Source organism: Nannospalax galili, unplaced genomic scaffold (genome assembly GCF_000622305.1).
Source record: "Nannospalax galili isolate Female #2095 unplaced genomic scaffold, S.galili_v1.0 scaffold2377, whole genome shotgun sequence".
NCBI lineage: Eukaryota > Metazoa > Chordata > Mammalia > Rodentia > Spalacidae > Nannospalax > Nannospalax galili.
In genome coordinates, this window is record NW_008340163.1 from 8,004 (window position 1) to 35,312 (window position 27,309).

Here is a 27,309-nt window from a genome sequence, read left to right on the forward strand (position 1 = left end):
AATAGGAAATCAAAATAGTGCTTCTGAAGGTTGAGAAACATTTTTATAACTATATATATATTGCATTCATACATATATAGATTCGTCAAACTCACTGAATTAAATAATTAAAATAAGTACATTACACTGCTCAATAAAAATAAAACTAAAGGCCAGATGTGTTTGTACACAATTTGTAATCACAGCATTCAGGAGGTACAAACAGGAGGATCACAAATTCTAGGCCAGCTTGGAATACACAGCAAGACACTGTCTCTAACACAAACAAATAAAACCACCTTCAAAAGGTGCACTTTAATAATTTTTCTAATTTAGGTTTAAATTAATTTTAATAAATTATTCTTGATATAGGTCTAACTGTAAAAAAAAACAAAAACTAACCTCCAATAACTATGCTTACACAGTTGTTGTAAGCTTACAAAAATATATCTAAAGAAAAGAATTTTTTAATATTCATAGAATCGTTACTGAACATTTTAAAATTCTGTTCTAGTTCCCACATACAAAATATATCAGTAAAGGTGGTGGAGAGATGGCTCAGCAGTTAAAAGCACTGACTACTCTTGCAGAGGATCCGACACCTCTTCTGACCTCCACGGGCATTGCACAATACAGGTGCACTTCATACATGAGACAGTACATTCATACACATAAATAAAATATTTTTTAAAACAAATTCTTTTTTAAAAAATAAGTTAAAAAAATTATCTTTGAAAAATTTCAACTCCTCTACATCCATCAATGAAGTCAGACAACTCATTACTCCTTAAGTGTACCTGAAGTTCCCCCTCTTGGAACCTGAATCTATTCATCCTAGCTACACTTAACAAAGTAAAAACTGCTTAATCCTTGCTTCCTAACAGTCTAGTACAAAGAAGTGAAATAACTATTACATGCTCAAGGTTAAGCTCTCCATTCATTTGTGCTGCTATAACAAAATGCCACACTTGGGGTAATTTACTGAGAATAGAAACTTACCTTCTCACAGTTCCTGAAGCTAGGAAGTCCTAGATCAAGATGTCAGCATTTGGTGATGCCCCTCTTACCACATCCTCACAAGATATAAAGAAGACGAGCAAAAATGAAGAAACTCAAGACAGGCGCCTCATGGCCTAATCTTTATTTTTTTTTTTAAGACAGGGTCTTCAGTAATCCAGCTGGCCTGGAACTCATTATGTAGACCAGGCCTCAATCTCATGGGAGATCCACTGCCTCCTGAGTGCTAGAACTAAAGGCTTGTGCCACCACGCCTGCCAGGTGTCTAATCATGTCTTTAAAATGTTACTTCTTAAAGGCCCATACCTTGTAACACTACCACACTGACTGTACCTGAACTTTAGAGAGGAAACATGCAAAACATAGTAACAATTAAGTTCAAGATAGAAAACTCAGGCCTCTTGACTCCCACTTTAAAAGCAACAGTTAAACAATTTCAAGGCCTGATCAATCCATTTTCAGTAGATTAGCTAATCAGAAAAAAGCAAAATACCAAGTAATGTTTTAAAATGTTTTTTACCAGGAGTACAGATGCTCAATCTCACTAAAGGTTCAATTCAAAGTGTGGATAAGAAATTTAGAACACACCTTAGAAGACTTCCTTCGGCTTCTTCTTGTCCAAACTACCACCAGTTTATCTGGTTGCCTGCCAAATAAGAAGAAATTAAATATAATTTATCTTTTTCCAAATTATTAAACTTTAGTTTTAGTACGTTTAAGGGGACAAAAGTGGGCTGGGGGGGGGGAAGACTCAGCAGATAGAGTACTTTCTCTGCAAGCAAAAGGACCTGAGTTCTGATTCCCAATACCCACATAAAAGCTGGATATGGCAGTATGAGCTCGTAACCACAGTGCTGGTAACTCAGCAATAGGAGGCTCACTGGCTGGCCAGCCTAGTCAAAACAACAGTTCCAGGTCACTGAGAGATCCTGTCTGAAAACATAAGAGCATCACAGAGGAAAATATCAGACATTCAGCTCTGGCCTCTACGCACACACACCTAGGTGAGCACCCTCGTACAAACATGCACACCCCCCTCACATGTACACAAAAGGGCAAAGTACTTTCTACTTTAGATTACACAGAATAGTTATACTTAAAACTATATTCAAATATGGTAGTTGCTAAACACAGATATCTAATTTAAATAACTAACATTTTACCTGGAGGCTTTTCTTAAAAAGGTTACCAATTCAATTCATTAGGACAAACCAAGTAAAATATAATATTTAGAACTGATTATTACTTTAAAAGGAAAAACACACATCTCCTCCAAAAGTTAAACTGTACTTTTCAGCTACTGTCACTTTTAATTTAGAGAAAATAAACATTAAGGTGCTTCTAAAATAATTTGCCCATAGATTACACTACTAGAGCTTATGAACAATGCCTACAATTTTTCAAAGCATTTTCACAATCAATCATCTCAATTACCTTCACAAAAACAATGCTGTGCTGAAAAACAAGCACAATATAAACTATTACCTATATCTTACAAAATAAAAAAAACTGCCACAGGGACCTGAAGAGATGGCTCAGTGGTTAAGAACACTGACTGCTCTAGCAGAGGACTCAGGTTCAATTCCCAGCACCCACATGATGGCTAATAACAGTTTGTAATTCCAGTTCCAGGGAATTAAACACCCTCTTCTGGCCTCCGCAGGCACTGCACAACACGGGTGCACCTACCTACATGTAAGCAGTACACTCATACACATAAAATAATACATAAAATAAATAAAACTGCCAAAGATAAATAACTAATCAAAACTCTGTCAGTAACCAGACAAATTCAGGCCTTCTAAACTCTTAAGACTCCCCCCTCTTCTTTTCTTCTGCTAATATAAAGTCAAACAAAAACAATACATTTTCAGTTAATATAACTAAGTTCTCCTTTGTGTTTATGGCAAACAGGAAGACTATAATTACCAGTTATTTTACTTATATTTTCATTTTTTTAAACTTAGTTTAAAAGTTTTCTAAGCTGGGCCTACAATCCTATGTGGGAGAGTGAAATAGGAGGATTAAAAGTTCAAGGCTTGTGTGGGCTTCAGAGTGAGCTCAAGGCAGCCTCAACTAGTGGGACTCTGTCTCAAAATAAAAAGTAAATAGAGGCTGATGGTACAGCGTAGATTACTTGCCTACCCTGTATGAAACATTAGGTTTGACCTGAGTACTGAAAAAGAAAATTATATATCTTAAGCATCAAAGAATAAATAGGTTAAATAAAAATAAATCTGCATCTGCATACATTACAATTAGACAACAGAGAAGGACCAACAGAGAAAAAGCATAAAGGGATAAAAAGAAAAAAATAGAAGACAACTCACTGACAACAGAGTAATTAAACTGGCAGCTGACGTCTCATTTCAACAAAGTCCCAAGACAACAAAATTAAGGATCTTCAAATGCTATGGGAAAATAGCTGCTACCCTAGAGTCTTGTACCAGGCTAAACTACCACTCTGTTTTGGACCAGCAAGATGGCTCAGCAGGTGAGGGTGCTTTGCAGCCAAACCTGATGACTTGAGTTCGATCTCCCAGGCCCACGTGGTGGAAAGAGAGAACCAACTCCTTCAGTTATCCTCCAACCTCCACGCATGGCACACATGCAGACACACAACACACAGGCATGCACGTACAAATAAATAAGTGAATGTAATTTTAAAATGTTTACACACATAAAAAGATGAAGAGCTTATGAGGGTGCCGTGGAAGAAGCAGCACAAATGAGGAAAGTGTTAACGGTGTTCATTTTGTGTGGCCCCGAACATGTACACAGAAAACAACAGAAGGCGCCAATAATGAAAACGATTTGACTAAGGAGTTATCCAAACAAAAGTACAATGTTCTGATAATAAATACAAGCAAAATGACAATTAAACTGAAGACTGGTGATCTCCATTCAAGATTAAACCTAGTTCCCATCAAGCGTCAGGTTTTAAAAGTACAGTTATGGTGACTCTTCCAGAGTGGTGTTGGGCAGTGACAGGAAGCGATGAAGTGCAGGTGAAAGGGGTGATGGTTCCTATGAAGCAATGTTAATCTCTGTACCACTGAAGGGACAGCAAGAGCCCAACATCACAAACAAAAACCAAACACTGTTCAACGCAAACACAGTCAGACAGGATGATTGGCATGGTGGCAGCAGGATGGATGGGGCTGAAGAGAAAGTGCCACTGACAATGGCAGCTGGACAGCAAAGGAATTCAGGCCCCCGGAGGTGCAAACTACCTTGTCAGAAAGTACAGAGGGTTTGCTGGAACACTACCTGGATTACTAACCTCTCTGCTCATGCTCAACTCTTGGACTCTTTTTCTGTACTCTTCTATAGAAATGCTATCACATCTTTTATCATCCTGTACACCTGCTCATGGGTGCTGAAGAAGCTATGAAACTAGGCCTTGGAAGTTGAATTTTACAAGTTTATTTGACCTAAAAAGTATTCTGCTTTATTTGTTTTTTATTGAAATATTGGTGGGTTTTTTTTTTTTTTTCATTTGAACATCTTAAAGCCAACATCTGCTGTCCAGATACCTCAACGCCACCAGCTGCGTCACATCTAAGCAACTTCACTTTTTAAGATGACCTATCTAAACCCTCCATTTATCTGGCCCTGTGGCCTCCAGTCATGTAAGATAATAACCCCAATCTTCAATACGGTTCATAAATCATTTCACCATCGGACTCTTACATACCTTTCTAGTATAACCTGTAAGTATCGTATGAGCATTTTGCTCTCCAACCAATCCTGAACACAAATCCCTTTAATTTCTTCACATCTTTAGATGTGACGCGGAATCCTTTCTCCCCCTTTACTACCTGATAAACTCTTAATTTGTCACTTTTTCTGTGAAATCTTAACCATTTTTTAGTTCATCTTACACCTCCACTCTCCCACACACCATATCCCAGTTTCCAATGAATACTCTAGTCATACCTCCACTTTCATACTATGCATGTGCTACATTGTAGTTAGTTCTGTGTCCCCCATTAAACCACACTACTTTATCAACTTTTTAATCTTTGTATTGCTAGTAACTAATAACAATCCAGTACAAAGTTAAGACCTAATGAATGTTTTCCACTGAACACAATGAGCCTTAAGTTGCATCCAGGAATTCCCAAATGATTAATTATAATTGGCGAGCTCTAACTAAAGCCAGCAGCTACATAATGTAACATCTCTGCCATTTATATGAACTTTGGAAAGATGCTTTTCTTGGCTATACGTTAAAACTTCCTGGAAAGCTTTTATACTTTCATAAATACCAATGCTTACATTCCAGTCCTAGAGAATCTGATTTAATGGGTCTGACATGCAATTTTTAAAATTACACAGGAGATTCCAATGGATGAGAAGCAGTAGTTAACACAGAGAATGGTGTGTAATTCCAACACTTCCTGGCTTAAAACGTTAGCGATCTGGCATTAGAATGTTTCACCTCACAATGTCCTCTCAGTGCTACTTGGATCTTGCCTTCTTCTAACTGGACTTGGAGCACCCTCCCACTCTCAACCCACTTTAATGTTTCAAAAGAGTCAAGTTATTAGCATGAAAAATCAGACAGGGTAGTTTTTTAACTTCCACGAATGTAAATAGAACATGAATGACATGCTGCCAGTGCCCCCAGAGATAAACTTTTTCTGACTCTAATCGTATCAACATTTTAAATGTCTCCACTAAAGAATGGGGATATAACTCAGTGGTAAAGTGCTTACCTACAGAGCATATGTAAGAGTGTAGGTTTGATCCCCAGCAACATATGACATATACACACACACACGAAAAAGTCTCCATTAGAAGTGGGTCTAGTTTTTTAAAATATTTTATTTATCTTTATTTTATGTGTACAAACAAGTATGTTGCCTGCATGTGTATAAGTGCACCCATGTTGTGCAATGCCCTGAGGTCAACAAGGGCATTGGATCCCCTGGAACTGGAGTTACAGATGATTATTAGTCACCATGTGGGTGCTGAGAACTGAACCCAGGTCCTCTGCAACAGCAGCCAGTGTTCTTAACCCCGAGCCATCTATCTCTACAGTCTCAAAATAGATCTAGTTTTATACCACCAAGCAGTATTCAGAAACGTTATTCTTAAGAGAAGGGTACCAACAACCACACAATTGGCTGACCACAATTAATATTTTAAGCATTCATGCTGTGCTAGAAAAGAACCATTAAATATTTACTCATGTACTCCCAAGAGAAAAGGGACACGGCAATTGTGAGTTTTCTCTAGCTACCAGAGGATCTGGATTTATACAACTTTCAAGTCAAAAAAAAAGTAAAGAAAACCTGATAGAGCTCAAGTTTCAGAGAGAATTCAACAATTCAACAACCATATATTTAGCCAAGTAGTAATGGGGTAGCCTGACATAAGATGTACACAGAGAGAATTTATAGATGTTTACAGATGAACATTTTTGAAGACACAAAATGTACAGCCATACTTCCTGTGAAATCTGGCAAAAGGGTTTCTGTAGAAAATCTGAAGCATTTGGGTGGGTTTGTTGGAACGAATAAAGTTTTGGGGGCCATAATGGACTGCCAATAAGTTCTAAGCACACCTGGGCTATAGAGTGAGTCCTTGTCTCAAAAAATAAAAAACAAAAACCATTTACCACCTTCATTCTTGCTCTTAGAGCCCATGAAAAGGAACAACCTGAACTTGTAGGTGGCAAGCTCTGTATCAAACCATGGTCCTCACTCTAGATTCTGGAGAGTAGAAAGGAAAGTTTTAAGAGAAATAAGAGACGAGGTAGAGAAAAGAAAAGAGCTACAAAGATCCAGATTAGAAAGCAGTTTACAGTAAATAACCTACAACTATGATTTTTGTACTCTCTCTCCCACTAAATGAGCTGAGTATTTAGTTTAAAAAACAAAAACACTTGTAACTTAAATTTGGACTCATGTACTCTTTTCATCCACATGTGTGTCACATGTGTATTGCAAATTTTAAAAGATTCCAAAACTATCACATGAAAATCAGTCACATGTACTTTCTGAAATAAAACATCAAGAATTTTACTGAATGCCTACTATGTTCCTACTCCTATGTAGCAATGAAGACACAAAGGTGAAAAGAGGCAAGCTCTGATTCTCCAGAATTCACAAGCCAGTGTGGAGATAACCATGCCAGCCACCCCAGTGAAGGCACAATGTTGGGGAGACACAAAGAAAAATTATCTTGAGCAAAAAATTATGTATTCATAAATACCTCAGGAAGTGCACATACACTGAGAAAAGAATCTCTCCAAAAGCAAAGATTATGTGATTCAGAATTTGTAAAAGCTATAATTTATAAAGACACAATGTAAAGTGCAACAATAGATAAGTGACTGATTACATTATGTCTGCTTAGAAAATTATAGAGCAATTAAAAATACCATCCAAGATCATTCATAAGCACAGAACAGTGCTTAGGATTTGTGTTAAGTTTATTTAATACAGATTTTAGCTTCTTTCTATGCTATATAATAGAAGACAGCAGGAGCAAATACCTCCCAATGAGGTACTAAATACTGATAATCAATACTGATAATCAGTAGGAAATAAAATTACATTTCATGGGCTGGGCATGGTGGCATACACCTTTAATCCCAGCACTCAGGAGGCAGAGGCAAGCGGATCTCTGAGTTCCAAGCCAGTCTGGTCTACATAGTGAGTTCCAGGCCAGCTGGGGCTACAGGGTGACCCTGTCTCAAAAAGACCGAAAAAAAAAATTACATTTTATTTTAGAAATATACTTTATTTTCCATAATAAATTTACACTACTGGTCAAGGTACTGATAATAAATGAATGTTCAACGAAAAGCCATAAATGGGACATCTATATCACCCCTTCTGAGACTCAGGGAACATTGAAGAAGAGGTAGAAAGAATCTAAGAGCCGGAGGAAAAGATGGGAGAAGGTATGGAATGCTGACTTCCAAGCAGGACATGGCTGTCGCACTCTTGAACTCAGCTGTGACCACCCTGCACAAGAGCTGCACAAGACTGGACCTGTCAACACCCTATCATAGAAGGGGAAAGGGCTCATGTGGACCCACCCCTCACAAAGGATTTATATGCAGTTAATGTTTGCTGCAGAAGGGACTCATTTTCTTCAGTAGTATAGCCACTGGTAAGGGGTTCATCCTCCTGCATGCCAGCTCTCACGCTTCTATAAGTATGAAACTCACTGGATCTCTCTCTCTCTCTCTCTCTCTCTCTCTCTCTCTCTCTCTCTCTGTCTCTCTCTCTCTCTCTCTCTCTCTCTCTCTCTCTCTCAGTTTGCTTCTCTACTGCTATAATAAATAGTATGCCCAAAGTAACGTGTGTGGGAGTGTATTTCAGCTTAAACCTCACAGGTCATAATCCATCACTGAGGTAAGTCAGAGCAGGAACTCAAGGTAGCACCAGAACACTGAGGCAGGAACTGACACACAGACCACAGAGGAATGCTGCTTTCTTACACAACCCAGGATCATCTGTTTGGGGTAGCGCTGCCCACAATGGGCTGGACCCTCCCCCACACCACTCAACAATCAAGAAAATGCCCTAGACATGGCCACAGGCCAATCTGATAGAGGTTAATTCCTCAGTTGAGATTACCTCTTTCCAGATGTGTAAATTGACCACTGAAGCTGTCTAGCACACATATACACACAGGTGTGAAAGAGGAAAGGGGCTAGTTGAGAAAGAAAGGGATTAGCAGCAAGGGAGGGACTAGAGTGGGTATGAGGGAATGACTATGACTAATTATGTACTTAATGAAAATCTCACAGTGAAACCCATTATTATGTATAATTAATGTATGCTAATAAAACATTTTAAAATAAAAAATGAGCAGAGAGGTCAAAAATATTTTTTCTGCATTTTCTTTTTTAAATATTTTATTTATTGTTTTTATTTTATGTGTATGCATGTATTGCCTGCATGTAGGTAAGTGCACCTGTGTCGTGCAATGCCCATGGAGAACACAAGAGGCTGTCAGACCCCTGAAACTGGAGTTACAGACAGTTGTTAGTGGCCATGTGGGTGCTGGGATTCAAACCCAGGTCTTCTGCAAGAACAACCAGTGTTCTTAACCACTGAGCCATCTCTCCAGCCCCCTTTTCTGCATTTTCTATCACGAATTTACATTAATTTATTCTTGTAAAGGCATTTAAATGCATAGAGTGAGTTTTAAATTTTAAGTTTAGAATCAGAACAGCCAAATAATGAAATTAATTTTCAAAACGTCACCGAATTTTACCTATTTATTTTGTGTGTGATGTTATGCCTGCATGTATATAAGTGTGCCCATGTCATGTGGTGCCCATGGAAGCCAGAAGAGGGTATTAGATCTCCTGGAACTGGAGTTACAGACGGTTGTTAGCTGCCATGTGGGTGCTGGGAACTGAACCTAGGTCTTCTTTAAGAGCAGCCAGTGCTCTTAACCACTGAGCCATCTCTCCAGCCCCCAAGTTCAATGAATTTGAAGAGCCTTAAGGCACTGAATTAATTTTATCTTCTAAGTCAACAGAAGTGTGACGGGTAGCTATTCCATCTTCCATTAACACAAATATATCCAAGGTCTAAGAAAAACTTTAAGTAGATCCTACTTGACTCAAGCATTAGAATATTCCAGTAAGACTGGATGGGCTCAAATAACATCACAAATGCTTTTCAAATCATTCTCCTCCACATTAATTAAAATTCCCCCTTTTCTAGGGCTGGTATCCAAGAGGAAAGAAATATGGGGAAACGATTTGTTTTCATTTAAGAAACACACATTTGCCTGACTTGGTAATGCATGCCATTAATACCCACACTTGGAAGGCAGAAGCAGGTGGATCTTTGTGAGTTCAAGGCTAGCCTCGTCTACCTATCAAGTTCCAAGCCATCTGGGGCTAAAAGGAGACCCTGTCTCAAAACACACATTTATAAAAGAAGACCCACCGCTTCAAAGATGATACAATACACCAGAAGGAAATCTAGACTGGGAGTTGGAAACTTCTTGTGTGGCACCAAGAGACCTTAGGAATATCTCTCAATTTCCCTAAGACTATTACCTAATTTATCAAATTGGCTATACTAAAATAAAACTGTGATTAGATCTAAATTTGGTGGTTCAGTGACTATAACATTACGTGGTACTAATTGGTTAAATATTCAATGGTTTAAAGAGATGGGAAATTCAGGAATAGGGTAAAGCTTTGTAGCTTTCCAACAATCTTCAAGTAGCAAACTAACAAAACAAATACTAAAAAGGTGTAGCTAAGCAAGGTTACCCAATCTCAGAAAGTAAAAAAACTGAATATTCTCTCATATGAGGATCCTAGCCTATAATGCACACATGTACACATGTAAACAAATGCATGTGTGAGTATACTATATTCAGAAAGAAGAACAAGGAAGGGTAATTTTTATTTATGTGTACAAGTGTTTTACACAGGCCAGAAGAGGGCATCAGATCCCCTGAACTGGAATTATAGATGGTAACTTTGGGGCTGGAGAGATGGCTCAGCAGTTAAGACCACTGGCAGTTCTTGCAGAGGACCCAGGTTTGGTTCCCTGCACCCACGTGTTGCCTAACAACCATCTGTAATTCCAGTTCCAGGTGATCTGATGCCCTCTTCTGTCCTCTGTGGGCATGCATGCAAATGGTATTTATATATATGCAAGCAAAACACTCATACATATAAAGTGTATTTAAAAGGCATAGTAATGATTTCAAATATATAGTACACATCTCGTAAGTTCTTTGACTCCTATCTCAAGATATAACACATTTTCAATACACAATAAGTCCTCGCATGGTAATGTCTACCACATGTGATTTCCTGAGAGTATTACCTTACAAGGAAATCTGAATTTTAAATTAAGTTTTTTATTTCTCATTCACTGTATACCTTCACACACTTTAAGTGTGTTTGTTTGCAAATATTAATAAACTTTAAGAATTCTTTTTTTAAAACAGCAGGACACTGACTACCACAGATTCATATTCCCTGTCCAAAGCCTGGAGGTAATCCTGGCATGTGCCACCATACCTGGCTTTTTTTCTGGTTTTCATTATTTTGTTTTTCAGCTAACTGCAGTTTTTGACAAACCATCAAAAAGCACACTGTGCTGGATAGTATGACACACCTGGGAAGAGAGAACCTCAATTGGGAAATTTCCTCCATTGGACTGGCCTGTGGCCATGTCTGTGGGATATTTTCTTGATTGCTGAGTGATGTGGGAGGGCCCAGCCCACGGTGGGTGGTGCCACTCCTGGGCAGGTGGGTCTATGTTGTATGCTGAGGGAGGGGAGTAAGCAAGTAAAAAGCATTCTTTTATGGCCTGTGCTTCAGCTTCTGTCTCCAGATTCCAGCCCTGAGTTCCTCCTACCTTGGCTCCCTCAGCGATGAACTGTGACCCAGGAGTTGTAAGATAAAATAAACCCTGTCCTCAATTTGGTTTTGGTCAGTGTTTTTATCACAGCAATAAAAGCTAACTAAAACCGCGGAGTTGTGCTGTGACAGTCCTGACCACATATGACTAGGAGGATTGTGGAAGTTTCGGGAGCTTTGGACTGGAAAATTGCTTGGAGCTCAGGGAGCTGTTCTGTAGAAACTTGGAAGATTATGCTTAAAGAGTAGATAGATGATGGAGACCTGACTTGTGAAGCCTCAAAGGGAAGCAAAGATTCCATCAGCTAAATTTTTTTTTTCCTTTTTAATAACTACATGATTAGAAGAAGCATTTCATTACAGCTTTAACATTCAGTAACACACTCCAGAGCAAGAACTGGGACAATTGATATTGGTCAGCTGGGGCTGAAAATCAGCTGTAACGAGACCAGCATCATCGAGGTGAAATCTTCTGGGAAGTATTTCCTCAGGGTCAGCACACAGAAACTATGATCCAGAGGGGGCCCAAGGCTCTTTCTCAAGATGGATGCATGACTTGGTAATGTATAAGAGTCTCTTACATGGTACTGGTTTTGAAGGCATGAAGGGGTGCTGGAGAGCAGCTGAGACTTGGCACTATGAGAGGCCAGGAAAGGCCCTTGGTGAAGGTGCAGCCTCAGCTACAGTGAAGACCCTCAGGATTGAAGGGGTCATGGAGAGAATCTGAAGCTTTGTACCTTGAGAGATCAGAAGAGCCCATTGGTGAAGGTGCAGCCTCAGTTTCAGTACAGACCTCAGCATATTGGAGATGCCAGGACCATGGGATGACCACCAAGAGCAGTAGCAGGTGTAGAGTGGAGCTGGCCTGAGCCTACAAGACTACTATGTGTGCTGTGGATGGCAGAGCCAGAGAAGTGGAGCTACATTAGCCCTTTCAAGCCCAGAAGATCATGAGTGAATCCCAGATATCCAAGCCATGAGGTACTCTGCTAGACTTTGGTTTTGCTTAATTGTGCCCAATTCTTCCCTTTTGAAATAAGACAGCATTTAATTTATTTTAAATTTTACAGGAGCCCAGAGACTTAAGAGAGACTTTGAACTTTTAAAGTGTTTGGATATTTTAAGGACTATAGGACTTTTAATATTGTACTACATGGTGTTGTAATATTATTATTATTATTATTATTATTATTATTATTTTTTGTTTTTTATGAGACAGGGCCTCCGTCTTTATGAGACAGGGTCTCCTTGTAGCCCCAGTTGTCCTGGAACTCACTATGTAGACCAGGCTGGCCTCGAACTCAACAAAGGTCCACCTGCCTCTGCCTCCCAAGTGCTGGGATTAAAGGTGTGCGCCACCACGCCCGGCTGTAATATTATTAACATCATGAATTAAGGACAAAAAATGGAAAGTTTGTAGTTTAATAGTGATGTTTATATCAGGTGGACAACGGGTCAATTACGCTGGATAGCTTTAGTGTCAACACCTGGGTTATGGACGCCTCAACTGGGAAACTGGGCTGGCCTGTGGCCATGTCTGTGAGGCATTTTCTTAATTGTTGAGTGATGTGAGTGATGTGGGAGGGTCCAGCCCACTGTGGGTGGTATCACTCTGAGCAGATGATCCTGGGATGTATATAAAAGCAGGCTGAGACAAGCCAGAGCAGCAAGCCAGTACACAGCTTTCCTCCGTGGCCTGTGCTTCAGCTCCTGCCTCCAGGTTCCAGCCCTGAGTTCCTACCTTGGCCTCCCTCAGTGATGAACTGTGACCCGGGAGTTATAAAATAAACCTTTTCCTCCCCAAGTTAGTTTTCATCAGTGTTTTAAATGTAAAATAACATAAAACATTTATAGTTTTTATAACGTAAAGAGACAAAACAGCATTATAATAAGTCAATGATGTGTGTGTATGAAATACAGATCTTCCCAAACAAAACTTTCTGTTTTCTTTGTTACTAGGAGAACTGCCTATGATTCCTTTAATTTAGCATATTACTTACCGTTCTTTTTCTGGTCCTGTTGGAGTGAAACTCATATGTCACTAACACAAGCATTAGAATTCTCAGGTTAGGCACCTGTTTCTGTGGAACTGATGCCAGTAGAAACAAAGAATATACCACTCTCACCCCACTCTGGCCCTTCAAAAGAATCCTACAACTGACTCTCAATCTATTCTGCAACAGTTATTTGTATGTGTCTATCTTTAAAGTTCTCAAAAGATTTTTTTGAAAAATTCAAAAAACATTTATTGAGAATAATACAAGATATAACAAAATCACATGAAGACAGATCTGGGTTTAAATTCCAATTCATCTTCTGCTTGTGAAATCAGAAAACAGAAAATCAGAAAAAGAATAAAATGCTAAGTTAAAGGAGCCACTGTTGTGGAACTCTAAAGCAATAAGGGAGCAGAAAGTGTTCGGGAAGACCCACGTTCCATACACACAGCAACGACTCATTACTGTGCTTCTTGATTCATGCATATGCACTGAGCTTCCAGAGAGCTGTGTACTGTTCTCCCTCTTAAATGGGATAACAATCAAGGGTCACCTGAGAAAACATAATATAAAAGGCAAGACGCTGAGGAAAAGGAGCTTGAAGAACACTAATACAACATCACCAGTACGCCCAGACATTATAGCCATGAAAAATTCAAAAGGGGAGGCTGGGCGTGGTGGCGCACACCTTTAATCCCAGCACTTGGAAGGCAGAGGCAGGCAGATATCTGAGTTCAAGGCCAGCCTGGTCTACATAGTGAGTTCCAGGACAGCTGGGGCTACAGGGAGACCCTGTCTCAAAAAGATCCCCCCAAAAGAAAAAATTCTTTTTCTGTTGAACAGAATTACTGGAATGATGGGAGAAATTTGAATTAGGTCTATCGATTAAGTAACAGCACTGAATAAATGTCAATTTCTTAGTTTTGAAAAACTGAATTGTGTTTATGTAAAATATATCCTTATTTTTAGAAAAAAAACACAGTAACACCAGGCATGGTGAAGTGTGCCTTTAATTCCAGCCCTCGGGAGGCAGAGGCAGGTGGATCTCTACGAGATCAAGGCCACCCTGCTTCACATCGTGACTTCCAGGCAATCTGTGACTACAGAGACCCTGTCAAAAAACAATCAACAAAAAAAAAAACACATTAATTTATGAGTAAAGAGGTGTCATGGTGCAGCTTCCTCTCAAACAACAGGGAAATCCAAGACAGGCACAGTGGTACACACTAGAAAGCTCAGCACTCAGGAAGCTGAGGCAGGAGGACCGTGAGGATCAGAAAGCCTGGGCTACATGGTAAGGCTTCAAGAAGAAAGAAAAAAGAAAGGCTGGGGCTGGAGAGATGGCTCAGCAGTTAAGAACACTGGTCGTTCTTGCAGAAGACCCAGGTTCGAATCCCAGCACCCACATGGCAGATAACAACTGTCTGTAACTCCAGGGGATCCGACACCTCTTCTGTCCTCCATGGGCATTGCATGACACAGGTGCACTTACACGCAGGCAATACATGCATACACATAAAATAATATATTTTAAAAGATGAGACAAAACAAAAAAATGGAAAAAATGAGAGATTAATACAGCAAACAAGGTATTCACTGTGTCTCAGTAATGTACCTCCTTCACAGAACCTAGTTCACAAATTTTTTGACACTTCTAATCGATGGAACAAAATTCCTCTCTCTATGAATGCGTTGGGTTTACTGATGGGCTTTTAATAGATACTCTGAAAGAGGCAAACATTTAACTACAGTGGAGGAAACCCTGTACACTAAGGGACAGAAGTTAGTGTCAACAGTGGTAAATCATGCTCACTCTCAAGCGATCAGGAGCACTTTATTTCTGTGGCATCTTCCAAAAATTTCACAGTCTCAGTATAATTAGATAAAGGGTCTTAAAATAGCCTAGAAACAAAGGGAGAGGGACACTGGAAGGTGCATTACAGAATTCTAACTACAAACAATAGACCAGAGGTGTAAGGAAAGCATTAAGGGACACTAAAGCCACTACAGAGGTTCCCAAACTTTCTGGTTTACAAGGATAATTTTTTCACAGACTCCCCCATCCCCAAGCCAAAAAAAAGTAACAATTCTGTTTGTTAGGTGGTCCAGTTCAAAAAACTTAAAGATGTACATCCTAAAAACTCGCCTATGTTGGGAGGATGGAGAGGTGGCTTAGAGATTTAGAGGACTGGCTGTTCTTGGAGAGGACCAGGGTTGGATTCTCAGTTCCCAGCACCCACATGGCAGCTAACAACTGTCTGTAATTCCAGTTCCAGGAGATGTGACACCCTTTCGGGCCTCTGCAGGCATTGCATGACATGGGTGCACTTACACACATAGGCAAAACACTCATACACATAAATCCAAAAAATTTAAAACTGAACTTGTGGCTGGCAAGATGGCTCAACAGCAGGTAAAGGCACCCGTCCACCATGCCTGACAACCTGAGTTTTATCCCCAGAACCCACATAGTGGGAGGAGAGAACCAACTCCCACAACTTGTCTTCTGACTTCCACATGTGTACCATGGCACATGTGTGTTCACATGTATACATGTACACACACACCATGAACTTGCTCAAGTTTCAGGTGCTTCAATTTTTCTAAGCATTTCTTTGGTACCCCTCTAAGTTCTGTGTAATATCTCTGGGGGCAGCAGCCTTAAAGAATCAAAGATAAAGGTTACTTCATAGAGAGGAGGGGAAAACAGACCCAGTGATGTTCCAGTACCTGGAAGTAGACTAACAATGCTAGTACTCGAAAAGTTCAAAACTGAAAAAAATGAAATAAAATCCTCTCCCTCAACACTTTTAACATTCTTATATGGAAGAGAATTAAAATCAGTCTTTTAAGTCAACCAATGAACTTGTTCAAATTTCTGACAATTGCACAGGTAGCAAAGCTAACAAACACAGAATCTCACTTTTAAAAAACAAAACCACAAATTAGCTGAACCATAGGAGGAATATTCACTTTCAAACACTTCTGGAGTATTAGCAGGAACTTTACCCCAGCAGCTGCCAAAGCCATCCCTGAGAAAAGTACTGAAGAATAAAATACAGTCACTCTAAAGCCTAATCTGATGCTCTTAAGCAATTTGGAAACTTGTAAAACACAGATTTGCCAACGCCACCCCTGATTTACAGGGAACTCCCTCAAGTGCTTTGATTCTGATAATTAATTTGGGAAACAATGGCCACATCCATATATCCATCCCATCAGGGGTGGAAGGAGATTTCAGTTACCTCAATACACAGGCTGCATGTGGCTAGCAAGCAATTGAAATTTGGCTAAATAAACTGAAAAACTCAATTTGTAAGTTTGTTTAACTCAAACTTGGATAAAAATGAGAATAGTTACTTCTGAACTGGACAGCCCAGAACTAGAAGGTACATGCTAAATGTTGATTCTTCTGTTTAAATTGGATGATCAGACAGCAAGGATCAGACAGACATATTCTCTTAAATTTCATTAAAAGCTGAAAGAAACATTTAACAGTAACTGGGTAATTTTACAGGTGGAGATTTTATTTTTTCCATTCAGATGGGGTCTCACTATGCAGCCTAGGCCAGGCCTCTCTCTAAAAGCCATGGTGACTCTGCCTCAGCCTCCTGAAACCTTGATTACAGGCATGCCCAGTTCTATGATTTGAGGGGTTTATTCATAATAACCCTTTTTAAAAGGTTAAGGTTTTTTTGTTTGGGGTTTTTTTTTCTGTTTTTTGGTCTTTTTTGAGACAGGGTCTCCTTGTAACCCCAGCTAGCCTAGAACTCACTATGTAGACCAAGCTGGACTTGAGCCCACACAGATCCGCCTGCCTCTGCCTCCTGAGTGCTAGGATTAAAGGTGTACTCTACCATGCCAGGCTAAAAGGTTAAGTTTTAAGAGAAGAATTATTACATGAACTAATGTGGTTCTCTTTTTGCCTAGGTTGCCTGTAAACTCAGAGCTAAATCTAGTGTCCAGTGATTTCTCTCAAGGACCTAGCAATATGTTCCTCTAAGACTATCTGTTTTATTTATAGCTCTAAGTTAGTCAACATAGTGTTATTTTAAATTCTTTTTTTATACAAATTTATTGCATTTTTGTGTGTTTCACACAGAACATCTTAATCATCTTTATACCCTCTTCCCCACTGGCAACCTCCCATAGCCCCCCGCACTGGAATTCATGCATTCTGTTAATTGTGTTAAGGCCTACTGTGTCAAGTTAAGTGTCCCTAGATGTCCCTCAGCGCAAGTCCATCCACTGAGGTCTAGTCAGCCTATCTAGAGTTCCTCCCTCTAAGATCTTTCTTCCTCACCCAGCAGTAATCAGCTGCCAATGCTCATGTGAACCTACAGCAATGGTGTCAGCATGCACAAGAACCATGCAATCTCAAGCAGACAAAAACCCAACACAGGACTTGGAAATGGGCAGCAGGCCCCAATCTTACTTGAAGAATTATTGGCAGCTGATTATTTTAAATTCTTAAGCTGACAAACTCTTGGACACAGGCAAGGTATCAACTTTTATTGCTTCTTTGAATTAAAATCAATTTTTATATTTTTTAAATTTAGAAGTATTTTGTAAATAACAATGCTAGAATTAATAAAAATTAAATTCTTTTCAGTAAGTCAAACTTACCAAAGAAAATATTTAAGTGCCTATTAGCAAAGCTTCCTAACATTCTAGGGGCTGAAGAGATGACTCAGTGGTTAAGAGCACTGACTGCTTTTACAGAGGACCCGGGTTCGATTCCAAACACCCACATGGCAGCTACGAACTGTCCTTAACTCCAGTTCCAGGGGAATCTGAAGCCCTCTTCTGACCTCTGCGGCACTGCACGACACGGGTGCACTCACATACATGCAGGCAATACACTCATACACATAAAAATAAATATTGCAGGGCACGGTGGCACACACCTTTAGTCTCAGCACTCAGGAGGCAGAGGCAGGTGGATCTCTGTGAGTTCGAGGCCAGCCTGGTCTACCTAGTGAGCTCCAGGTCAGCCAGGGCTACACAGTGAGACCCTGTCTCAAAAAGAAGAGGAAGAAGGGGAGGGGGAAGGGGAGGGGAAGGAAGGAAGAGGAGGAAGAGGCTGCTTTGGGAGGCTGTGATGGCTAATCTTGATTATCTGGATTGTTGACTTGATGAAATTTAGAATCACCATGAAACAAACCTCTGGGCACATCTGTGAGGGAGTTTCTAGATTAGGTTAACTGACATTGGAAGACCCACCCTAAACATAGGCAGCACCATCCCATGGGCTGGCAGCCTGGACTGCATAAAAAGCAGAAAGATTTCTGGTTCCTGACTGTGGACATGATGAGACCAGCTGCCTCTGGCTCCTGCTGCGGTGCCTTCCCTGACATGTTGTGGCTGCATCCCCTACCTGTAAACCAGAATAAATCCTTCCTCCTTTAGGATGCCTCTTTCAGGCATTTGGTCATTACAAGAAATACAGTCAGTGACTAGATCAAGGCAGTGGAGCCCTCATGAGTCAGATCAGTGCCACTGGAAGATAGACCCCAGACAGCTAGGCATGACCTCTGAGCCAGAAAGTGGGGCCTGATAGACTCTACATATCAAGCACCAGCATGCTAATCTTGGACTTAGCCTCCAGAACTGTGAGAAATAAACCTGCTGTTCATAAGCCACCAGTCCACGATATTTTGTTACAGCAGCCTGAACACACTAAGACACACCCTCATTTCTCAGATTAAATGTCTCATCTCTCTTTAGATATTAAGCATGCTGTCTTTGAAATTCTGTTCTGCTGTTTATGTCTTTTCTTTCATGTTATAACTTCTCATAAGCATTAGGAGATGCTTATCTCTCAGTTACGATTTGGAGGCACAGAAAGCTGGTGGAGGACTCCATGTGAACGACTGCAGCCTGTGCCCTGGTTCTTGGAGGCAAGCTGGCAAAGGGCCAGAGTATTCCCTGCGAGGAGGCCCCCAGTGGAGGTCAGAAGAGAGCTTCAGATTCCCCTGGAACTGGAGGAAAGGAGGGTTCGTAGCTACCATGTGGGAAATTTACTGATAATTTCATACATGCATATAAGGTGTTTTGCTCAAATCCACGCCCCCTCCCTCCTCTTCAGAGTGGGGAATGTTAGAGTAACAACCGTTTGTAATTCCAGTTCCAGGGGAACCTGACACTCTCTTCTGATCTCTGCAGGCATTGAACAGCAGGGGTGCACGAAAGGAGGGTTCGTAGCTACCATGTGGGAAATTTACTGATAATTTCATACATGCATATAAGGTGTTTTGCTCAAATCCACGCCCCCTCCCTCCTCTTCAGAGTGGGGAATGTTAGAGTAACAACCGTTTGTAATTCCAGTTCCAGGGGAACCTGACACTCTCTTCTGATCTCTGCAGGCATTGAACAGCAGGGGTGCACTTAGCAATATACTCATACACATAAAAATATTTTTAAAATAGTTTTTAAATGAGATTAGCTACTTCTGAACTAAGTAGCCCAGAATTTATGCGTACACACGCACACAGAGAGAGAACTGAATGCTCCCCAAAGTTGTTTTAAACTTTTTCTGATTTTTAGGGATTTTATGAGTTGTTTTTGTTGTTTGGTTTAGGGTTTTTGTTTTTGTTTGGAGGCAGGGTTTCATTCTGTAGTTCTGGCTGATCTGAAACTCCCTATGTAGCCCAAGCTGGCCTTGAGTTTTGCAGCCATCCAATGTAGGTGGCAACTACTTAACTCTGTCACTGTAGTATAAAAGCACAGACACTAGATAAAAGAATTTATATAGCTGGACTCTTATTAGCACTAGAGGCAGCTTATCAAGCCAGAGTTTGCCAGCTTGATCTATTCTAGAGGTCATGGGCAGAGGCAATTGGTTACATAAACAATTATGCCCAATTATGGCATTAAAGGACTCCATTACATTTTAAAGAACCAATCACAAGGAATAAGCTTTTAAAATCTGGATAAAACATTACATATAACAATACCAATTTTTAAAAATCAGTCCACAGACCACTATCATAAAATTATGAACATGTTAACATGTTTAGGGCCAACGAGGTGGCTTATCAGGTAGGAGTACTTGCCACAAGCCTGAAGACGAGAGTTTGATCCCCAGAATCCATGTGGAGGGAGAAAACTAACTCCCAAAAGCTGCTCTGGTCTCCACACACATGCACAGACAGACACACAAACACACAATATTAATGTGTGCCTTTTGGAGTTCACAGCATGAAGATTGTACTGTTTTGTTTCAAAAATAAAGTATGTAAGAGTCACATAATTACAACACAAAAAGTGTTGTAATACAAACTAGTCTCTTTTGAAGCAAGCCTTGAAACTATGGAACAATACAACTCATACCTCTCCTTCTGCTCCCTTTCTCCCCTCACACATTTAAGACTTTAGCATCGAATGCCCTACCTTGAACCTAGCCCCCCAAAGCCCGGTATTCTTGGTAACATTAAGAGACACAATAATCCATTCCACATTTTAGACTCCAAATTTCCTCACCACCCAAACTGTCTTTCTCACAGGGCTAGTTCTTTTCATTCCCAACATCTTTTCCTCCATTCTATCTCAATTACCAACTGGTATGGTCACACATGAATAGTTAAAATCTCTAATGAGGATGGGACTACCTCTATGGTACATGAGATGACTTGTTCGAATATAGGAATTGAACTGAAATTTGCAAGAAAAAAAAAGAAACATATGCATCCTTATATTTAAGATACAGAACATTAATACACTGGGGATGTGTGCTTATTTTTTTACACTGACAGGCATGGGTGCTTCAAGGAGACCACCACCTGGATCTTATAATTAACGGATCTTATAATTAACATCTACTATATCCTCCAAAAATCAAGCATTTCACGGATCTCCACCCCCTATCTTTCTGGCTCATTCACTCTGTTACACCAACCCCAACAATTCTCCGACCTCCTTAAACTTCGTAAATCATCGTCATCTTCACTTTTTCACTATCTTGCCTTTCATGTCCTTAATTTCCTCCTTTTCCAGCTTATACGCTATTGGTTCATGGCTACAACCACTTCTGCAGATTCACTCCCGGTCTCCTTGTCCCTCTCTCCCTAGGTTATACATTCCTGACAACACACCGCACTAGTCAAAGTCAGCTTTGCGTGTTCCACACACAGACATAAAGCAATGGAATGAAATTGTACAATCTTCTAATTCTTTTAATTTTTTAATTGAATTTTAGGGCTTCCCATACAATACAGTTTGATGGCATTTAGATCCCCTCCCACAACTGCACATTCCCCCACTGCCTCCCCCCGCCACTCAATTTAATATATTCTCATATATAACGGCTTTATAGTCTGATTTGCGTCCCTAAGCTTTATAGTCTGATTTGCGTCCCTAAAATGTGCAATCTGAATGTTTACATTCCCTCTAAATTTCTAAAAGTTCCAATGGTCCTTAACCCTACCCAGCAATCCTACATTTCCCTAGTCAATTCATTCTCAGTTTGACAACTTTCAGACTTTCCTCTCCTCAAACCTTCAATTTATTTCTAGTGATGTCATGATGGTAATATTTATTTTTTAAAACTCGGGAAAAGATAACAATTCTGTTTGACAACTTTCAGACTTTCCTCTCCTCAAACCTTCAACTGTCATCTCTCTCAGCTGCTAACCCTAATACTGCCAGTAAACGGAAGCCAACAGAAGAGAACATTCACCAAATCTACCAGCATGCTTGCCTGTTTTTCTGCCCACACACTGAGCCTTTCCTTGTAACCATGATTTGTCTTTGCTTCTACTTACTAAATTTAACTTCTTCACTAGTGTTAGATCTTTTTTTCTCAAAGATTTTTCTAGGTTAGTCTCTCTCCCCATAGTGTCATGTTTCCCTTATTAACAACCATTTCCATGTGCATGATAGAGAATGTACCATGCAAAAAATAAAAGTCTTCCTTGCTTTGTAGCAAAATTCTCCACAATCAGCTAAACCCACTTCCTTGCTTTATTCCAGTGTAATCAAGTTTTCATCCCCAATACTCCTCTGAAATCACTCAAGGTCATCAGCTTTCCTTCTCGTCAAACCCAGGGGCTGCTTTACTCAATCTCTCAGTGGCATTCGATATAACCAACACTTTCTTCTTGATTCACTTTTTGCACTTGATTTCTTGAAAAACATTTTCCTAATTTCCCTCTACCTCATTGTGACTTGTTTCCAGTCTCTTCTACATGGTACAGTGTTCTCAGTCCTCAACTCTCAATCGATATGAATGCCATGGGAAATTTCCTACAATACCACTGGTTTTTATTTTTTATTTGTCTTTTATGAATTTTCTGCCTACATGTATGTAAGTACACCAAGTGCATACAAACCCAGGGCATCATGGCTTCCATTTTCACTGATAACATGGCATACCAGATTCCATTTTTAGTGATGGCAGGGCATCCCAGATTCCATTTTTACTGATGACAGGGCATCACAAGCTTCTGTTTTTACTGATGGTGATGCATATTCTACAAAGTACTCAGAACAATTTTTTGATAACGTAAATTAGATTATATCATTCCCTGCTCAAATCCTTCCAATGGCATCCCATCACCTTAAAGCCTTTAAGATGAACTCAAAGACCTCTGTGATCAGGTGACTGTCAGCCTCTCATCACTTTACCTCTTGTTCAGAATACTCTAGACACACAAGCTTTGTACATTGCTCCAAAAATACCAAGAATGTTACCAATTAATTTTTTTTTCTCTTTAAAATTTAAAAGTTCTTTCCATCAAGGCTTGTGTAAATCTACACCACTATATTAATCAACAGAGAAATGTTTAAGCCACCCAAAGAAGTGGGTCTGAAATGAATACTCTATACAATTTGACTTTCATAACTTTAATACTTAAAAGCATGCTTAGCCTTCTAATGTCCAATTAGAAAATTAAACTGGTATCAGGTTAGTACCACAAACTTAAACAATGAGAAGAATTTTTATTTTTTAAATTCTAAGGTAAAAGCATTGTAAAGTTGTATAAAATATAAACAAACAAGATAGCAGCAAAATGAGGCATGCTGGTTGGCCCAGAGCATACTGGCTCCCAAGAGACTGAATGCGGCCAGTGGACCATGTAACAAACCTTATCACACAAGATGAATATTTACCTGACGACAGGCACTTCTATACTGATCTCAAAATTCTGAGGCCAGGGCATGGTAAGTAACAAAGAAAATAACTGGAGAGTCAAAATGGCAGCACAGCCAGAGCAATTACCTAGAAACAGGAATCAAGCCTCTTAATTTTATTAAGAATCTTAATGCTTCTTTATTGATCTCAAATTCTGAACTCAGGACTTGGTAAGTAAGAGGGACAATAACTGGGGAGCCAAGATGGCAAAGCTGTGGAGCTGGCTGCCCATGTGTACCAGAGGGGCATACACCTGGATGCCCACCCACACCCGCACTTGCACAGCCATGACTGCCATCCTCCCTGAACTGCCCACCCATGAAGCCCTGGTGGCACCCATGGTCAGCTGACCATAACTATCACCCAGCTGCTGTCAAGACCTGGCTGAAATCCTCAACATTAGGAATCTAAGAAGTCTACAGATTTCAGAAAATCAACTAGAGGATGCTGGTGTAATCCTGTGAAGCTGTGACACCTCCCAACGGCCACTGAGACTCTTAGGTTGGAGGCCTGTGCGCTAACTGCTGCCTGCTGTGAGGACCTAGCTTCTGCTTTATCCACAGTAACACCCTGAAGGGAATCAGCCTGTTGGAGAATGCCTTGGTTCACAGTGGGGTCACTGTGCTGAGGGAGGCCTGGAAACAGCCAAAGTGTATTCTGCACAAAAGGGCTGTGAACAACTAACTTTGATGAGGAACACCAAGCAGTTCTGATCACTGAGAAAAAGAGAAACCCTACTTAACCTTCCTAAGCAGTGTGTAAAAGAAACAGAAATTGAAAAAAAAAACAGAAAGGGAGTGGGCCCTTATTTGGCAGACCTGTGTCTAAGAATTACAGATCACTGACATTCTAATCAGATAGGACTTCTCAGGCACCCAGCTCAGGTGTGTTATGTAAGTGTATGAGTTTTTTCATTTGTAAACAGAAGACACAAAGTGGAGGGTAGAGGGTGAGGGTGGAGACCCAGGAGGTCTGAATACAATCAAAATGCATTGCATGAAATTCTTGAATCAATATTTCTCTTAAAAAATCATGTGAAATAATGGAGAAAAAGAGTTATTTTCAGGGACTACTTTTACTTCTAGAGTTTTGAGTCATATAATGTTATTGCATATTTAAAGTAGATATTATAAGGCTGGAGAGATGACTCAGTACAGTGCTTACCATACATGCATGAGGACCTGAGTTCAATCCTCAGAACTTATCTAAAAAAGAGAGGTGTGGCACATGCCTTTAATCCCAACACTCAGGAGGCAGAAACAGGCAGATCTCTGTGAGATTAAGGCCAGCCTGGTCTACAAAGCAAGTTCCAGGCCAGATGGGGCTACAGGGAGACCCTGTCTCCAAAAGAAAAAAAAAAAAGCCAGGTGTGATGCATACACTTGGAATCCCAAAACAGGAGAGGCAGAGACAGTTGGATGCCTGGGGCTCCCTCGCCAGTCAGCCTACCCTAACCACAAGGTGAACAACACCTAAAGAACAATATCCTAGGTTGACCTTGGGCCTCCACTCACACATGTAAACATGTGCATCCACACACATGAACTCACATACATGCAAACACACACTGGAATTTTAAGGGATAGAGAGATGAGAAGCATGAGAACATCTGTAACCCTAGCCCTGGGGTAGTGTTTTGGAGACATCCCCGGAGCTCGCTGGCCATCCAGTCTAGCTAACTGGTGAGCTCTGGGCTCAGTGAGAGATGCTTTCTCAAAAAAATAAGATGGAAAGCAGTAAAGACAGTCACCTGACATCAACCACTGGCCTCCATACATGCACACTCACATGTACATGTGCACACACATGCACTCATACACTATATGGGTGATAATGAAATTAAAATTAAGATTTTAAAACAAGAAAAATGGATTTTTATGATACTGAAAATCAGAAGCAATATATTTATGACTTTTTGGGAAAAGCTTTTGCTTACATTTTAGTCTTCTATCATAGCTAAGAGTTCAATAGAATATAAACCCATGAATAATACATCTTCATACATAATGTTTCATATCAGATATTAAAGAGATGGCTCAGCATATAAGAGCACTGGTGGTTCTTACAGAAGACCCAGGTTCTAATCCCAGCACCCACATTGTGGCTAACAACCGTTTGTAACTCCAGTTCTAGGGGAATCCGATGCCCTCTTCTGTCTTCCAAGGGCAGTGCACGACATGGGTGCACTTAAACACATGCAGGCATAACACATAAAATAATAAAAAGTAAATAAAAAATTTAAAGAGTTCGCATCAGTAATTGAATAGTTCAATAAACATCCTAATCACTTTAAAGCAATTTCCTTGAACATCTGCACAACTGTATGTAAGAACCTAGAGGCCTGCTGGTAGCAAAGAAACACTGGCAGAGCATAAGAGAAAAATGACAGCACAGTCGCTTTCCTTCAAACTCATTTACAGTGACCAATCTCACCACTTGCCAAGAGGTGTATCACCTGAACCAAGATTAAATAAATGACTTGATAAATGACTTGGGGCCAACAACAGAAGAGGGCAAAATTCCTTATCTCCAAATTTGCTACAGCCACTGTCTGTGGCAATCAGTCAGTGATAAATACTTATTAGAGAATACTATCCTCCTTTCAGATACCTGAAAGTTATTCTGGTTTTTGTTCCTGACCTAAGTTCTAGTACTACACTCTCAAAGAATCACGTATTGGACCCTACTGAACTAAGGCTGATACTACAAGTCTGTCAGGGCAAAGGCATAATACGTCAAAAGAACAAAGACAAGTTTGAGAAAACAGATTTTCCAAATTCTCTGGACCTACAGAATCCAGCCTTTGATCAAGGGTAAGGGCCTGAGTTTGCTCCTGGCTAGACCTGAAGACAACATGGGCTCCTTTTACACTCATCCTATGATCTCTCTTGTACAGGCTCATACCCTAAGGCCATGACAAGAAAACATAGGAAATTTTCCACTCCTTAGTCACAGAAATAACATCTACTTTGGAAAGCATACCCCTGCTACCGTCACCTCTTCCAAGCATACACCTGATATCGTCACCTCTTCCAAGCATACCCGATATCGTCACCTCTTCCAAGCATACCCGATATCGTCACCTCTTCCGAGCATACCCCTGATATCGTCACCTCTTCCAAGCATACACCTGATATCATCACCTCTTCCAAGCATACCTGATATCGTCACCTCTTTCAAGCCGTCACCTCTTCCAAGCATAACCCTGATATCACTACCCTCTTCCAATAGCCACTGTAGTTTTCTGGAATCCCATCTTTCCTAGCGTCTTCATTTCACTGATTTGCAAGTACATGCTGAAGTTAGTGCATTTTTCATGTACTTTCTAGAGTCAAGAATGATAAGGCTGAAAATATTATTTTAAAATACTGCTCCTTGCCAGGTGTAGTGACACAGGCCTTTAATCCCAGCACTCAGGAGACAGAAGCAAGTGTGTGAGACTGAGGCCAGCCTGTTCTACACACAGCATTCCAGGCCAGCTGGGGGTACAGGGAGACTCTGTCTAAATAAACAAACGAACAAATAAAAATAAGTAAAAGACTTTAAAAATAAAACACTTCCTTAAATTTTAATATGCAAACTATGGATCTTGCTAAAATGTACATTCTAATTCAGTGTATCTGGTTCCCAGGTATTGCAAATGCTCCCAATTTCTAGGAAATTTTTTAAGTAGCAAGGTTCCAGGTTCCACAAGCACCTATGTATGATGCCTTCCCTCAAGTCGTAATCCTAGTGGAGTATTGATCTTTCTTGTTACAGTTTTCTTTTTTTCTGGGGCAGGGGGTGTCATTAATTTTTGTTGGTTGGTTGTTCGTTGTTCA

General features: G+C 40.2%; 1 long non-coding RNA gene across 1 annotated transcript in view; it reads right to left on the bottom strand.

Annotated features, from left to right (window-relative positions):
• Nucleotides 1-1,583: 1,583 nt before the first annotated feature.
• The window catches only part of LOC103735786, a 33,980-nt gene continuing 8,254 nt past the window's right edge, over nt 1,584-27,309 (bottom strand). Inside the window, exon 3 of the long non-coding RNA XR_607349.2 lies at nt 1,584-1,642. This is a non-coding gene — a long non-coding RNA (uncharacterized LOC103735786). The remainder of the gene's footprint in view (nt 1,643-27,309) is intronic.